The sequence below is a fragment of the Loxodonta africana genome, chromosome 9, assembly GCF_030014295.1.
Source record: "Loxodonta africana isolate mLoxAfr1 chromosome 9, mLoxAfr1.hap2, whole genome shotgun sequence".
Lineage (NCBI taxonomy): Eukaryota > Metazoa > Chordata > Mammalia > Proboscidea > Elephantidae > Loxodonta > Loxodonta africana.
Genome location: NC_087350.1, coordinates 102557864 through 102576323, shown reverse-complemented (window position 1 = coordinate 102576323; position 18460 = coordinate 102557864). Strand labels below are relative to the sequence as shown.

Genomic DNA, 18460 nt, shown 5'->3' with positions numbered 1-18460 from the left:
TTTAGAAAAGTCACTTGTGTGCAGACAGATGCTGTTCAACCTCTCTGACCGCACCTCTAAGGCAACATGTAGGTGTGTTAGTTGAGCACACCTAGTACTGAGACTATAGCTAATGTCTCGCTAGAGTGACCAATAAAACATAGACTCTTGTGGGTAGGTCAGGTCCTGCCATCTGGCAGACCTATCACAGATCTGTCTTCCACATCCAGTTCAAACAAAAGCGACACACTAATCTGTCCAAGGCTCACCCCCAGTGGACCTGCTATTTCTGAGTTTGTGGTCAACCAGTTCAGAGAGCTACACAGGTGATGAGTAAAGGTAGCCTGCATCACTGAATCCTGCCTTTCCACCTTCTATTAGCAAGAACGCTTGGGTATACTAGACTGGTGGAATCAAAGAAAGAAAGGAGAAGGAAAAAAAAAAAAAAAAAGCCAGGATAGTAGAACTGAAGACTGAAAAGGAACACTTAATGAGAGGGAAGAGAGAAGGAAGTGAAAAGCAGCCACATCTCAACCTTTTGTTTGAAAGTAATGATACACCATTCAGATCACATTTCAGTCCTTAATGAGGCGATTGAGTTGAGTCTAACATGTTTGTCATTTTTCGCTTATCTTCTGCACCTGCCTTTGCAATAACTCCTCCTTCCCACCGCCCTCCCCACCCCTGGCTCCTAAACACAGGCCACCTATTTGATGGGATATTTCAATCCTGGCTTTGATGAAGAGGGTCAGTTTGGCATACAGGTGATTTCCTTGTAGATAAAGAACATTTGCTTTCTTCCTGCTGGATCCCTCCCAGCGATACCATCAAACCTCTACCTACGCAATTAGTTTTCACAGGTGGCTGTTTTGCCTCCAGTAAAACTACTTTCTTTCTCTTTCTGCAAGTCAAAGCAGAGAGAATGTCCATGAAAATATTTCAGGTATAAAATAAACACTTTCATCGAGGCAGCTATGACACAAAGTGCCATTTCTGACTGACCCAAGTTATGGAATGAACCCCTCACTTGGGATTAAAGTTGGGAGGAATCATTCCTGGGAGAGGGAGCATGGGGGGAGGCATGAAGGTGAGGGAAGGAAAAGAAGGGGGCTGAAGAAATTACAATCTGCGCTGGCTCCTAACCTCTAGGGGGGTTCTGAGGTCTCATCTCCTTTAGTGAACTCAGTCACCGCTGAATGTCTCTGCTCATACATTACAACCACCATCTGCTGTTGAGTCAAGTCTGACTCATGGCGACCCCACGTGCTGCAGAGGAGAACTGCATGTAGCATTTTCAATGTCTGTGCCCTTTCTGAGGTAGATCACCACAGGCCTTTATTCCAAGGCACCTCTGGGTGGATTCAAACCACCAACCTGTTAATTAGCAGCTGAGCATTCAACTGTCTGTGCCATGCAGGAACTCCTGTACTCATGAGACACAGAACTAAAAGGGAGGAAAGAAAAGAGGTTCACACATGTGAAGAGTAATGACCGGTGAGGCAGTTGTCTCGTTCCTGTGGCACCAGGGCATTTTCAACATAAAACTGAAAGTTTTGAGATGTAGCTATTTCTCTGGTCCTTTGAGAGGCAGCCATTTCCAAAAGAGGGGGGTGGATTTTTCAATGTGGACATAAATCCCTTGAACTAAACATCTGTTTAAACTGTTTTTAGGTCAGGGGTCTAGGGCTGTGAAACACTAGGGGTGCAGACATGATTTCTTTCCCAAAGTCTCCAAGTTCTGCGGGATGTACGTATCCTGCCATATTGTTTAAACATCTGGCCTACTCCTCCCAAAAGAAAAGGGCTGAGAGGGTGAGCTGTTGTGGCTTTTTGTTTTAATCTATAATATGGTTTTGTTATTTGTACAGCCCCTAAAACAGACTACTGTTAATCGAGGTGTTTTGTTTTTGTTTTTGTTTTTGTTTCCTTTCATCTATTATTTAACGATGGCTATTTCAGTGGCGTTTTCAGTCCTATGAGGTGTTTTGTTTCACAAAAGCCGCAAACTCAAGGACATTCATGAAGAAATGGCCGCCATCAGTCCTTCCCTCGGAAGAAACGCTGGGTCATAATTTCCACTTTCAGCATTCTCCTTCATTGCTCTAACAAAATAAAGCATGTACCTTTATTTTTAAAAGTCTATTTCTGTACCTGCATTTGTCTGTGGAAAAAGACTGTGTTTAAAATATTAAAACATGAACTCATTCCAAAAGCATGGGGGAAAGGGGAGAATCTGGATGCAGTTTTTCTAATGGGCTGACTCAAAACCCTTATACATATGGAATTCAGCACCAGAGGCTGGCAACTCAAGAGGATCCGGGTATCTGTACAGAGGTATGCCACCCAGATTCCTCATATTTACAGCTTGGAAGTTAACCCAAAGAATATGTTTTGTGCATCTACTCTAAAAAACAATTATGCACTTACTCTATCAAGTTCATGATCGGACACTTTAGGGGCAGAGAGAGGAAAGCTGAGCCACAGACAAAGGAAGGTGCCTATTCAATACAAGCGAAAGTATATGGGGTAATCTACTAACCCAAATATTGGGCTTGTCTTCAGGTTTGGCAGTTACTTTCTCCCCCGCACAAACAGTAACTGATCCTAGGTCATGTCTGTGCCTCCAAAAACATGGGACTGAAGGTAAAAAGGCAACCCTGAAAAAAATTCCCAGTTTAAGAGAGAGTGATTTCAATGGCAGAGGGTATAACAATAGCCCATGCTTATCAAATATAATAAAGTCATTAGAGATTTGTTTTTGATTTATTTTAATCTGCAAAGGAAGAAAGAAGACAAACTTCAAAGGTGTTGCCTCTAATCCAGACTTCCAGAATTTGGGGAACAAATTTCCAGTGAACATTATAGAAAAAAAAAAATTTGTAGACGTATACCAAAAAAACCCATTGCCATCGAGTCAATTCCGAATCTTAGCAGCCCTATAAGACAGAGTAGAACTGCCCCGTAGAGTTTCCAAGGAGGGCCTGATGGATTCGAACTACTGACATTTTGGTTAGCAGCCAAGCCCTTAACCACTGCGCTATAAGGGCTCCGTAGGCGTAGAAGTGACCATTAAAAATTGGCCCCAAAAGTAAAGCAAGTAGATATTCCTAACAGGGCAGACACATAGTATATTTTAAAAAGTCATATGCTTTTTTCTTTCATTCTCTGCTACCAGGAGAGGTAGTCAATTACACACTCATGCTTACTCCAACCACCCAGGCAACAGCCATTATTATATCCCAGACATCTGTTTCTGTATTTCGGTCTTTTTTTAAATTTCAAAGTACATGCCTGATAAATAACGTTTTAGGAATAAAGGGAGTTATTAAAGGCTGTTACGTAATGTTATAAGAAAAATTCAAGGACCTTTTTTTTTTATCATCAGTGTGTGAGGGAGCCCTGGTGGCACAGTGGTTAAGTGCTGGGCTGCTAACTGAAAGGCCAGCCATTTGAATCCACCAGCCGTTCCATGGGAGAAAGACGTGGCAGTCTGCTTCCATGAAGATTTCCAGCTCTGTCCCTAGGCAGTTCTACTCTGTCCTACAGGGTCGCTCTGAGTCGAAATTGACACAGTGGCCATGGGTTTGGTTTGGTTTTGGTTTACCTAAGCGCATGTAGGTGGAAAAAGGACATATTCCGTGGTTTGCTGAGGAAAGCAAAAATAATCAGTGATGAGTCTTTATGTGTCTGATGACTATCCAGTTTATAAGAAGACAAATGTTTTCCTTAACCTTTCAAAGGCTCTTTTCTGCTGCATCTTCACCTACACTGTTATCTACATACGCAATAGGCTAAATTTCAAGGATGTGGTGAAGAAAAAAGAATTCGAATAGTCCAGAAAACAGTTTTTAAATTTCAATGAGAGAATGAGAAGGCCGAGAAGAAACCTGAAAGGGGATCTAGGCTATCCGCCCACCTAAGGCAAAGCCACACCAACAGCAAACCAGGCAGATAATCATCTAACCTAACTTTAAAATAAATCAGGTTCCGTGACTTCCCTCCCTAACACATTCCTGTGCCTGACAACTTTCTACTCATGAAATTCCTCTTCAAGCTGCAGCCTAAGCACATTCAGTTATTATCACCAGTGTTAAGTGAGTAGAAGGACAGATTCATGAACAACAGGAGAAGCTCTGTAGGATCAGCCTTGAGAACAATCCCAAAGGTCTACTGGATCAAAACTTGTTTATTTGGGCAAAGGTGTATCTGGGTTCCAGCAAAGTCCTTTGAATCAGGAAGTAGAGCAAAGGTAGATGCCTCCCACTGCGGGTTTTCCAAGGCAACACCAATTTCTAAGAGTCTTCCCAGCTACCTTAGATAGCATATAATATTTGCAACTAGGAAAAATGCACACACACACACAAACCATGAATAGTATCCAGCTATAAGGAAGGTGTATTATAAACACTACCATGTTGCCCACCATGTCCCTCTGTCTAGATGCTCCTCTCTCTTCCTCTGACATCTCTGAGCCAGCCTTCCTCTCACTTTTAGGATGACACCTTCTAGCTTATTGATTCACTTAACAAATTCATATTGAGCACTGGCTATGTGCTAGGCATTGTGCTAGATGCCTGAGAGACATTTTCCAATGAGTTTACACTGTAGTGGGGGACAGCAAGAAACAAACAAGCAATTGCAAAAATCCTATAAGGGGGAAATACAAAGTGTTATGTGAGCACATAAAAGAGGCCACCAGCTCAGACAAGAGGGGTCAGCTTACTGCAATACGAAATGCCTCAGCTGGGCCCTGAAGGGTAAATCAAAACTAGTCAGGTGAAGGACTGGCAATGGGGAGTCCTGAGCAATGACACTGTGCAAAGGTGCAGGGGGCTGGAAAACGGGGACCCCTCTTCCTTATTACTCACTGGAAACAACCCTCAGTGGTGCACCTGCAGGCCTCAGATCTTTTCTAGAAGCAATCACTCCCCTGACACATCTATGTACCTCCAAGTCTTCAATATCATCTCTTTGGGAATAAGTCTGTATTCCTAACCATTACCTTTCTCTTGCGCTGTAAGCACTCTTTAATTGACTGCTAGATATCACAGCAGTGCATGTGACTAAGAGCTTATCTAAGCTCCAAGTCTTTACCATTTCCTCAGACCTGCTCTTCCTCTTGTATTCCCTGTTTTTGTGAAGAGCCTCAGCACTCACCCCATGGTGTGGTCACCTTCTCCTCTGCCCTCTCCCTCACCCTTCAAATCCATTCAGCTCCAAGTTATCTTTCCTCAGTAGCTCCCAAATTCATCCACTCGCATTGTTTCTGTCCTCAGTTTTCCCTTACACACCGGATGATAGGACTGATTTTTACTTGACTTATTATTACAAATAATGGCTTGACACTTCATTTAATTAAAAGCTACAACAGCATACTAATGTAAAATGAAACGCAAAATCCAGGTGACAAAAGCAGAAAAGAAGTAGAAAATTCCATCACAGAATCCAAGCAGAGGAAAGCAGACAAAGGAACACAAATTTTGAGCTCTGAGCTTCCTAGCATACAGGGAAAAGAAGAAAATTAGATGGCTTACACAGTTCTCATCATAGGATGACAGGAGGGATGCCAACTTATCAGAAAGGTAAGTCTGCTTCCTGAAAGGGATTGCTAGGAGAAATATATTACAGAGGAGTTGAGTTAGGGACACTGAACAAGAAAATAGGAAACAGTAGTTTTATAAAACAAGCAAAGGTCTTCTACATATGAATATTTACATACAAAATGTTCTTAAGTATTTCATTTACAGTGAAGCCAACTTTAGGTTGTCATGATTCAGCAAAGGCAACCTATAGAGGAATAGAGTGAAATGCTTCTTCAGGATAGTTTCTGATAAACATGAAAGGTTAATGTGTCCCTGAGGTTATCTCTGTAACAGCAAATGCCTTAGATGGACTTTTAATTAAAGCTAAATGTCTAACAGTCACAAGCTAGTATCCAAAATACTAGGATATCTCTTATCTTTTCGTATTTCATTTCCTCAGAAAGGCACTCCCAAAGGACTCTAGCTAACAAAGGCCCACACCTCATCTCTAGCTGAATCTGAATATTTATCTCATAGCACTCTTTCCTCATAGCAGTTACCACAATCTAAAATGACCTTGCTTATCAGTTTACTGGATTGATCATCCTCCCCCAATAGACTGTAAGCTCCCTGAGGGCGGAGCCCAAGTTTGTCTTTTTTACTGCTATATCCCCAGCCCTTAGAAATGTTGCTCAATGAAAACTTTTTTTTTTATTGTGCTTTAAGAGAAAGTTTACGAATCAAGTCAGTCTCTCCTACAAAAATTTATACACACCTTGCTGTGTACTCCTAGCTGCTCTCCCCCTAATGAGACAGCATATTCCTCCTCTCCTCCCTGTATTCCCCGTGTCCATTCAACCTGCTCCTGTCCCCCTCTTCCTTCTCACCTCCAGACAGGAGTTGCCCACATAGTCTCATGTGTCTACTTCAGCCAAGAAGCTCATTCCTCACCAGTATCATTGTCTATCTTATACCAAAAAAAAAAAAAACCAAACCCAGGGCCGTCAAGTCGATTCCGACTCACAGCGACCCTGTAGGACAGAGTAGAACTGCCCCATAGAGTTTCCAAGGAGCCCCTGGCAGATTCGAACTGCTGACCCTTGGGTTAGCAGCCGTAGCACTTAACCACTACGCCACCAGGGTTTCCTTCTATCTTATATTCCAGTCCAATCCCTGTCTGAAGAGTTGAGTTTGGGAATGGTTCTAGTCTTGGGCTAACAAAGGGCCTGGGGACTATGACCTCTAGGGTCCCTCTAGTCTCAGTCAAACCATTAAGCCTGGTCTTTTTACGAGAATTTGAGATCTGCATCCCACTGTTCTGCTCCATCAGGGATTCTCTGTTGTCTTCCATGTCAGAGCAGTCATCGGTGGTAGCCGGGCACCATCTACTTCTTCTGGTCCCAGGCTAATGTAGTCTCTGGTTTATGTGGCTCCTTCTGTCTCTTGGACTCATCTTTACCATATCGATGAAAACTTTTTAAAATTATATAAGTGAATAAATATTAAGTCTATGTTCTAAATCTTTACATGCTGTATACTATACATATGGAGAAGACAAACATAATATTTTATATGAAAATTAAAGACCTTGACTTGAAATGGCCTCCTCACCTGACTCTATTTTCTCCCTTCGCCAGTCCATCTCTCCATTGTGCTATCAGGTCTGTCTGTCTAAAACACAATTCAATTACAACTGCTCAACAACTTGAAGAGCTACCCACTGGAGACTCTTCAATGTAGCATTTGAAGCCCTCAGTAACCCTAAACTTTCAGCCTAATCTACGATGTTCCTCCACTCCCCCCACACAGCCCAAAATCCAGTTATCACCCTGCTATTGTTCATGGCCCCTAACCACCACCAAGTCACACCCATTCCCAAAGCCTAACCTTTTCTCATGCTTTTCCTAGACTCTGGGACCCCATCCGTCACATCCCTGTCTGAGAAAACTGTACTCATCTTTCAAGCTCATTTCTTGAGTTACAAGGGCCTTTTAGATCCTTGTGAATTATTGAATTCCCTCTGTGCTCCAATAGCACCTTTTACTTGTATGGCATTGTCTACCATCTGTTTTATATGAGTTAATTAGTTTTATGTTTTTGTTTCTATTACTAGATTAGACTGTAAACTCCTAGAGAGCAGGGAGCAACACTTTATTGGTTTTTGTATTTTCCCAAAATTCTGCAGACAGCAAGGCATGTAACAGGCACTAAACAAATGCCCCTTGAATCTGCATAATTAGAAGAACTAAAGTGGCATTTATGATAGTTGCTTTGGATTTCAGTTTTACATAGGTGATGGTCTAGGGACAGTATAACCATTTACTAAATTAAAAAACCTATTGCCATCAAGTTGACTCCAACTCATAGTGACCCCATATTAATCTCCACCTTACAGTTCACCATGTAATATTGGTAATCATTGCATGTAGTTCTTCTGTTTCAGGAAAATTATTTGAGTTCATATATTGGCTTTAACCTTATGCTAACAAAACCCCAGTCACGGTAAAACAGAGTATTGAGGAACATATTTGTCTGCCTTCTCAGAAGTCGTAATTTTCACTTTCATCACCCCTCAGAAAACTAAAAAAAGGAAAAGAAGTTGAACTGGATAAAAAAAAAAAAATGGCATATCTGGGGGGTTATGTATGAATGAATGAATGTACATATACACTAAATCATATATGTATATCTAATGTTATAATGATGCTCTATTACATTAAAAAAACATTTTATAAGCTACGTCCCTAAGCTGAACTTTTCCTTTTTAATCTGATATCCCACAGAACGTCATATCTCATTCTGTGCAGATTTAAAATGATTCAGGAATTTTTTAATCAGCACCTGCTGATAATAAGGCATGTAGTTTTATAAATTCTGCATCAAAAGAAAACGTAGCTCTGTTTGTTTTTCTCCCCTTTCTTTCTTAACACTACAGAATTTCTAAGACCTCACATGTGAAGACAGCTTATAACTCTGAGTACAGAGTTCGGAACTATAATTGTGCCATTTCTTCATTACTTTCAGGACTGCTCCCCCACCAAGAATGAGTTTGCCATATGACTGCAGCATTTCCAGAGGCACTACCAACCAGCTGAGAGGGCAACGACTGAATTCATCCATATGCGTCTGTCAGGCTACTAAGTGATAAAGCACACCGGCTAAGAGAACGGCACTGAGACATACGTGTCCTCGCCATCTGCACACACTGCAGCAATGCATCTCACACGTATGATCCGTCTGAAGCCTCATTTTACACACGAAGAAGAAAATCATTCATGCCAACCCTCAGCACAATTCTATCACGTCAGTTGCACAATCGTTGGCTTTGTATTGCTTTACAGGTGCCTGTGTGGCCTAAACTTTTCTCTGGTGAAAAATGATTGAGATCCCAAATCAGATATATTCTTTAATCAGAGGGTATTGGCTTAAACTTATGTTAACAAAAACCCAGTCACGCCAAAACAGAGTATTGGGGAGCATATTTGATGGCTTTCTCAGAACTCGTAATTTTCACTTTAAGCACTCTTCAGAAAGCTAAAGGAAAGGAAGTTGAACTGAATAAAAAACCAAAATGGCAACCTATGTATATTTATTCAATTTACATTTCATAGTTTTGAAGGACAAATTCTTTATTTATACAGGTGCTACCTGACCTCTGTTCAACCAGTTGTTCATTTTAACCTATTGATAAGCACACTACCAACAACACTGAACAGTACGTGACCTCGCACAGCTGTCTCATGCCACTGTAAGTCCATAACCTTAAGGAAGCTGTGAGAAGACCCTGTTGTCAGGATGCACTAAATCTGTCTGAATATGGGCAAACAAGATCTTTTTTTTTTTTTTTTTTTTCCTCCACAGGATAAAACAAAAATCCTGGGCAAAGTTGCTGAGCACAGGGCACGGTTACCGTCGTTAGATATCATTTACGATTTACCTGTGTTTTTGGTATAAGCATTACGGGAAGCTTTTAGGCTGCTTGTGGCACAGAAGCAGTTGCTTATTGCCAAGGGAGAGACTTTTTCCCCCAGAAAGACAATCTGTGCACATACTAATTTGAAAGCCAGGGTAGGAGCTGCAAATGTTTTAATAACCCATTATCAAAAATTATCCCTTGGCTATAAAATCCCCAGACCATTGGCTTGAGATCAACTCAAAGAAAAATGAGATTACAGAATTTAATCTAGTGAAGGGGAGTGAGAGATGAGTTTTAAAAAGCCTTAGATCACCAAAAAAAAAAAAAAAAAAAACAGGCAGAGGACAGAAAAGAGATTGGCTTAGATTACACCTTCCAGGCATTTACCTCGTACACATCCGGCATGTTCCAAGATTGTTTTTAATTTCAGAAAGTAAGCTGTAACTTTGCAACATTTTAATAAAGAGTGGGGAATGCTCAGAGAAAGATTATATAGTGAGGTGACAGGAAACAAAACTGCATTTTGTCTTAAATTTGCACAACCTAATTTATAGCACTAAAGCAGAACCTATGAGTTCTGGTAAATGTCAGGGCCATCACGTCCATTACATATGTGGATAGGTATGAAGCAGAGTCTCCGTAGGCCCTTCAAAAATTGCACACAGCCGACCTAATGCAAACCAGAAGTCTCAGGCTGCTGGATGAACACTCAGATGCGTTCCCATGTGGATATTTAGAGAGGGACCCCCTCCACCCCACCCCCACTCTCATTATTTACATTTCAAGGGACCAACCTGAGGCCGAAATCAAGGAGGTGACTAGGAAAAGGCACCTCCCACCCCAAAACAATCTGACCCAACCCCTGCAAAGAAAGAACCAGAGTCCTGGAGATCACTCCCCTTCCCTCCAACCTCTGCTCTCTTACTTCTCTCCTCCCCCTTCTCCTCCCCCTCCCCTCCCCATGAGCATCTGCCTTGCCCAATCTCGCCTGGGCCAGCTCCAATAACAACATCTGCTTGGCAGCTTTTCAAGCCCACGGATAGTTATCTAACTGAGGCTTTTGTGCTGTACTGTTTATTCTATGTGAAGAAATGCCTCCTTAGTTGAAAGAGTACTTTAGAAAAACTGTGCAGCTATTAGCAAGTGAAGCACAAGGCTAATAACCCCCACCTGCTCATCAAATTAATTATGACATCTGAGTCATTATAACTCAGAAAGAAAACACGACTGCAGATTTGTCACATGTAGGAATAAACATGTATTAGGACCAAGGGAAAAAAAAAAAAAAACAGACCAAGAGACTCAGCTGGACAAAACACATGCTTCCACCTTTCAGAGGCTGGAAATGTGGGTCCTTCTTTTTGCAAGTGAAACTGACTAAGAGGGATGGGTGGTTGGCCAGACAGCCGGGGCTGCGGTTAAGTGATTTGGAGCCAAAGGAGATAAAGTCAAAGAATATGGAACATCAAGGGGAACACCTTGAGATTCAATAATAATTCCTTTAAACAAACCAAAATGCTATCCAGAGCAAACTCCCCTGACCATAATGAATGTGACACCATGCCATTTGGTCCTTCTTAAACATATTCGCAAGGACCCAGGATAATGAATGTTTTCCCTAGGCACAGAAAACTATTTAAACAAGTACTAACAACAGTCTAAGAAAACACATTCAAGATGAAAATAAAAACTTTGTCATAAAGTTATTGCACTTCTTAACCTTAAGTGTATAAAACTAGCAGTATTAAAAAGGAAAGTTCCATTTGGTGGCCACAAAAAATATATATATTATATTTAAAAGTCAGACATTTAACACTATATCTCATAACCAATGCTATTTTGCTAATAATTCATAGTATTAAAAGTGTTAAGTTTTCGTTGTATGTTTTCTATAAACCTAAAATAGCTACTAACCCTTTATTCTTCCCATATATTTCTGGCACTTGCAACTATAACATATATTTTTAAATATCCTACCCCTGAATTTTGGATCTTTTTTTAATTGTGATATATACAAGTGAATTTTAATAAAAGCAAAATTGTTTTAAGCAGAGCAGTAATTAATAAGATAATGACCCATCTAATACAGCTATGACATTTTTCTTTGCCATTATTATGGAAGAAATAAATTCTGCAAAGATAATTTCATGAATCCAATAAATTACTATTACTAAAAAAGAAAAAAACTCTACCACTTAATATATTTACATGTATACATTTAAAGCCTCTTTACCAGTCTGCAATATCTTTATTATTGAGGGAACTTTTCCAATTCTTTTGGAGGCACTCTGCTGCCAATTTCAGAAAACATGAGCCCTTCTCTAAAAGCATATTACTATTTGCTAAATGACATTAGTCTGCTGCACTAGATATTCCACCTCCAGGAAAGCCATGCCACTGTAGCAACAGTGACAACCATTTCTAGCAAATAAAAAACGTTCATTCTGCATTAGAGAAGCAAAACCCACAAAAGAGTTCATTTTAAAACAGAACAACATGCTAAATTTCTAAATCCCTTGAGATGTAAGCTCAAAATGAAAGCAAATCTCAGAAAGCAATACAATTAGTTTTTTTTCTTCTTCTTCTCAGTAAAACAATTTTGTATTAGAGTCTAGCGCTGAGTTGATTTATGTAAATGTGTAACTTAACCTCAACTTAAGATATAAATCCAGAGTAAACATAACAGTGGCAATCCTGACACTCTACTTTGCCAAATCAGAAGATTTAGTCAGCCTAGAGTAAAAATGAATTAAGATTATACAGAGAATGTCAGTCCTAAGTCAAGAAAACATGCAGAGCTGGAGCACGCCAGGGAGAAGATCACTCATTAACTAGCCAACAATACAGCAGAGCTTTCGCACGTCTGGGAAGACATGTTCCCCGTGTTAAACTCCACCACAGCAAATCAAGGCACTCTTTTTAAATGGGTGAATTTTCTGTTTTTTTCCACCCCATCAATTCAGAAAAGAAACACAGCTTTCCTGTTTATTATCTGCATAACTCTTCACATGACAAACTGCAATAGACCTTGTGTCCTTTTAGGTAACACAGGCCAGTGTCCCAGGCGAAATGGTCAACTCAGGGCTGGAAGGACTTCTTAATAACTAGTTCCCACAATTATTAAGTTCCTCTGCCATGCTGGACAACGGTTCTATAACCCAAAAAAATACAACTGTGGCTACCTGGCAGCAGAATTTGTCTGTCTCCCAGACACACTCACACACAGGTTATAGGCATGTTGGTCAGGCATGCTGGACAGAAGTCTGTCTGTCCAAGCCTGAAAAGTAAATAGTTTTGTGGAAAATATTCCTAGCAAGTATCAGTACTGTTGTCAGTTTGACTTGGAAAACTGCTAAAGGCTACATTAAGTCCAGCCGTTCCCAGATCATACACAGTACAGAGATTCTCCACAAGCATCTCCACCCCTACTTCCTTCCCAATGGTATGTGGTCTTGAAAACACAAATGCTCACGTTTCCTGAAGCTGAGCTGCAAAGGAAAAGTCCCCTCCCAAGAGGCAGAGCCACAGGCCTTTGGTGCCCCTGAAACTGTTCACCACAGTACAATATAATGTGACACTCACCACAATTAGTTACGGGGAAACAGCCTTTTTTCCACCTCTGATGTCATATCATAGATAAGACCATCCATGAGTTGAGATCCTATCAGTGAGCGATGTTATCTACAAGTATTTTAGGAAGAGTCTCCTTAAGAGGGCCACGATACCACAAGGCTAACTTAAAGTGTCTAAATGGCTAATACTCCCTTAAATCTCATCTTGCCAAAAACTCTACTGGTTGAAGGGTAGAAAAGGCCAGATCCAAATTATTTTTCAGAAATTACAAATTTCCACTGGTAGTTCTTCATCCTCAATAATCCTTTCTTCTCTCTCTGGCCCCTTCTTTCTCTGACACTCTTCCTTCCTACACACACACACACACACACATACACACACACAGGAAGACATCCATTAATATTAAGAACAGTCTTCTGTAATGTTTTTCAGAATTTCTCAGGGGCTTAGGAGGCCTGCAGCCGTGCCAAAATTACAAGCTTTTCTCTAGTCAGAAGGGATGTCTTTTCAAAGCCCAGCCCTCATTTTTCAGTCTGATGTAAGTAAATTTACCTCTGTGCGCTGGGCTGAGCAGCTTTTCTTTGTCGTTTTTGTTTTTCTAATAGCTGCTGCTCTGGCAGAGCTATTCATTTCAAAGGGAAGTTAGAAGCATTCTTCACTCTTCCCCTTTGAGATTATTTGCAGTTTCTGACTCTTCTGAAATCTTAGATTTGAACAGAAACCTAAAGCATCGCACCATTTTAAAACAGCAAACCACCAGCATTCCTGGGATCACGTTTCCCTAGAGCACGTATCCAATATAAGGCACAAGCATTAAGTCTCAACAGGCCAAAATTCACAAGATAAAGAGGAGGCAGGGGCGTGAGCTTGAAACAGTGGGGCCCACTCCATTCTGAGAGCCCGCTGAAGGATGATAATCTTTTGGAAACATTGTTTCAGCAACAGACAGGAGGTGGTGGCATTATGTTTGCTTTTTAGCTAAACTAACTTATTTCTTGAGAAAGTCAAATGTACAGTAGCAAGGTAGTCAACTTTCAGAAATACTGTTGAGGCAACAAATAAGAGAGAGTGGCATTTTGTTTCTTCATTAGTTGATTTATTTCATGAGAATGTCAAATTGACTCTCCTGGACTATCAATCTAATGTAATCTACGATGAAGTGGGCAAGGCATCAGTAAGAGTGTTTAATTCACCCAGTCCTCAATCTACTCAGTGAGGTTCAGTTTGCAATAGCCAGGCCCTGCTGTCTATGGATGCTTCAGATGAGAGTTTTATATGGACTGGGCTGCAATAGCTTTGTCTAAGTACATGGTAGCCCTGCAAATTCTCCATCTGTGTCCCATATTTCAATGAGTAATCCCGAGTGCATTACCTTTCTGTTTATCTAATGTCAACTTCCCTTTTACAAACCTCCTCTAATTATTGAATATAATAATGAATTCATAATGGTTTGGAAGTTTTGGCAATTGTCTATCTCAAAGCCATAGTAAAATGAATAATAAAAGGATATCAGTGCAGTTGGAGCAAAGAGTGAGGAAGAAAGTACAGGGAGCCATGGTTAGAAAGCCCTGCCAGGAAGGAAGATACTCATTCCTACCACCTGAGTCACCCAGTTGACTGGCAATGCCTTGAAGAAACCAAACCAAACCAAACCCATTGTCATTGAGTCAATTCCGACTTATAGTGACCCTATAGGACAGAGTAGAATTGCCCCATAGGGTTTCCAAGCTGCAGCCGGTGGCTTCAGACTGCCAACCTTTTGGTTGGCAGCAGAACTCTTAACCACCATACCACCAGGGTTCCTTGAAGAGTAAGAGAAAGCCCTATGGCTTAAGTCCTTAGCATCTCAATTTCCTGGTTGTGAATATTTACCTACAAGGACGTGATTGTGATGATATCCTACATTGCCTACAAGGAATTCATGCCAAACTAAGCCTGCAGTAAAAAAAAAGCCTGCAGTAGGACAGAAAAAACACCACATTCCTGGGACAATTTTAAAATTGCACTAAAAGACGATAAATAAAGCAGTGAGAACTCATTCTCTCGTCTTCTTCCTTCCTTATCCCACCTTTTTTTTTTAATTTGTGTGAATTTAGTAACTGTGTTCTATCTAATCTGTTATGCCTAATGAAACCGAAAGACTAAAGGTTGTTGGTGCTTAAAACCCCACCAGCATATCATGAACATCCTTTGAAACTAGATAAAAAAGAACCTGTCAACTACATACTGATAACCAAAAAGAAGACTCTCTTAAGGATAGCTCAACCAATTACCAATTTGCACTTTAATGTGAGACAAAGCTCACAAATAATTCACAGAGAATTACATGGTTAAGGGCTGCAGATCTTGAGTACTGAGTGGACAGTTAAACATGGATTTTCTTTGACAGTTAAAATGCAGTCAAAAAATAGTTGGGAAAAGCTAAAACCTATAATTAAGCCCAAATTTTTGACCACCTGTTAGGTGAGTGACTTAATGATTCTTAGTCCCATTTTCTCAGCTGTAAAATGGGAAGAATACTGACCTCATTCAATTGAGATAAATATTAAATAATATACTGTAAAGGAAAGACAAAAGTGCTTTGTAACTTAAAAATATGGGTATAATTTAAACCCCTAAATAAGAAAATGGATTAAGAGAAAAATTTTTTTTTTTTTTGTATAACTACCTTCCTGTTCAACATTAAGGACCATCTTACAAATAGTTAAAATATTGGAGAGCAGCATGACCCAGGATACCTGGTAGAAAAAAGTGCTGATGAATGACGGAATGGAGTCATTTGAATTATTTACCTCCTTTTATAAAGGCTCCAAGTTACAGTGTCAAGGGCATTATCTGTGGAATAAGACAGGCCTAATTTTTTTTTTTTTTTTTTAGGGATAATGATTCTTTTGCTGCTTCCTAGCTGTATGATTTGGGCAACTCGTTAAAACTCTTGGCGCTTTGATTTCTTCATCTTTAAATGAGGAATGATAATATCTACCTAGTAAAAGATGTCACAAAGTTTAAATAAAATATTGCCTCTAAAAGCTCCTGACTTCTAAAAATAATTGCATGCAAAAGAAAGGGCGTCACATCAAAGATTTCTGACGGACGTTCTACATCTGCCTTGTAAATATAACTTCATGTAGTCACCTTCTAAATATCGTGAAGTATTCACGACTGAATTCAGATGATGTGCTTTTAATCAAAAGGGAGTCTTTTCTACATCAAGCAGAAATATGGCAAAGTAAAAAACACATTCGTAAAAAACATAGGAAAGAATAATTTCTCCATTCGGGAAATTTCTTTACGGTGCTATGAAGAATTTTTTCTTACAGCTATTTGTGATGCATTTGTTTTAAAAAAAAAAACACACACATTTTAAACAAAGAATATTTTAATCTTCCCAAAAGAGTATTTTTTTACATGATGTATTTTGGGGAGATTTTTAGATAAAAAGTTTATTTTTTACTTATCTTAAAAATAAAAGAGAAAGTAACAGCCCAACAGACAGCTTTATTTTTTGCTTTCTATAATTTGGAATTTTGAAAGAAAATCGTGAAGCTACAAAATTAAGTGTAATACATATGGTTTGCTGGCAGAATTTATTGAAAGCATCTCCAGGCAATCTGCACGCAGGTACACGCACACGCATGCGCACGCGCGCACACACATAGAATTTTTGAATCAATAAGTCATTTGGAAGAATCTCCCAAAGTGTGCCGAGGCATGTTTTTGGTGTTTTGCCAAATTATGTGCTTCTGTTTGTGGCTTTCAAATATGGATTAGACAGACGCACAAGCATGTACTGTTTGGCAAGTAGCGACAATGATCTAGTCTGAATTTAGTAATTTAAGCTTTTCATTAGTCCTCTTAGGTGAAAGAAAGAATTAACAACAACTTGTTTGAGCTCTATCTTTATATCCCTTTGTCATCCATTCTTGTTCGCTTGCCATAGATTAGAAGCCAGAGGAATTTCAGATGTCCTCTACAGATAGACCTAAAACAAGGACTTCAAACAAGGGGTTCAAATGTCAAGTACATTTAAACTGGAACCTGAACTTTCGTTCATTGTTATTCTAAGGCTATAACTCTGCTTTTCTGAGTTCCTCGTCGTACTTGAACATCCAGTACGCCTTCTTTTTTCTGACAAGAAATAATGATAGACATTACCTAAAAAGGTAAAAGGTCACTAGGGATTTCTCTGTTTCTCATGTCTTGGAATTATCATGCACAAAATTAGACATTGGCATGGCAAGTGCTCATGAAGACGTGTGTCGCCTGTGACTCTGGGAGAAGCTGTGTTGCCTTGCTTCACACCATGGCATTGTTGCCAGCTGCTGTCAAGTCAGCCCCCGATCCACAGCAACCTCATGCACAATGAAACGAAATGCTGCCTGGTCCTGCAAGATCCTCACGACCGATCGCAGCTTAGACCATTGTGATCCACTGACGGACAGGTGGTGGTTGCGCAAGAGGTGCACTGGCTGGGAACTGAACCTCAGTCTTCCTCATGGAAGGCGAGAATTCTATCGTTGAGCCACCACTGCCCCTGCTTCAGACCACAGTCACTTTAAACTTGAGACATCAGCTTCTCAAGACCATGAACTCTGGTGCTCCATTCAGAAAAATTCCAAAGCAAAGTCAATCCCAAATCCCGTCAGTAGTGCACAGCCATCCTGATGACCAGTCTGTCTTTCCAGTCAGGAACTGCCGACCTTTTGGTTAGCAGCCGTAGCACTTAACCACGATGCCACCAGGGTTTCCTAGTCAAGGCCAATAAAGAAATATAACTGCCAGCTCTTCTCCAGGTCACCTAGAGAATACCAAGAGAAGTTCAACTGACTTATAATACTTGACATTTTCTTCTGTTTGTGGGTAAGAATAATCCCGGCGTCCAGTAGAAAAGTTCACAGGAACCAAGAGGTAAAAAGGATTAAATGCTGACAGTGGTCCATTGTTAATTGAGTCCCCTGTGTGAAGCTACAGAAAGATTAGTTTATACAGCTGCTGCTATTTGTCATAACATTGCTAACAAGACCCATATGTCCAATCCAAGTCTTCTTCTGGACCTCCAAAAGCGGACAACCCAAAGGTCTGAAACATAGGTGGAAATGAACAAACAACACTATGGAGAAGGAAGACCAGTGTATCCTTTCTGGTTGTCTCCATGGCCAGAGAAAAAAAAGAAAAGATGTGAACCCTTAAGTGAGCACGGTCCAGCATGTTTTGGTTTGGGGGCTAGTGAGCAAAACACAATAAACACAGCTAGGCTGGGGGTGATAGAAAGGCCCTGTAAGGCTCAGGAGTAAGGTGTAATGGATGGACGTTTAGTGGGGAATTTATACATTTAACCCTAGCATAATTCATAAGTAGTGGCTTTTTCTGAAAGTGAAAAACTGAGAAAAAATATTTACGGTCAGGGCAAGAAGCTAACCATGTCATTTGTCCTTGCATTTTCCAGGGGTAGAAGTCTACTCTGCTTATA

At 40.3% G+C, this 18460-nt stretch overlaps 1 protein-coding gene across 5 annotated transcripts in view; it reads right to left on the bottom strand.

The window, feature by feature from the left end:
• NFIB (nuclear factor I B) overlaps nucleotides 1-18460 on the bottom strand; it is a 258003-nt gene that overhangs the window by 203101 nt on the left and 36442 nt on the right. The window lies entirely within an intron of this gene.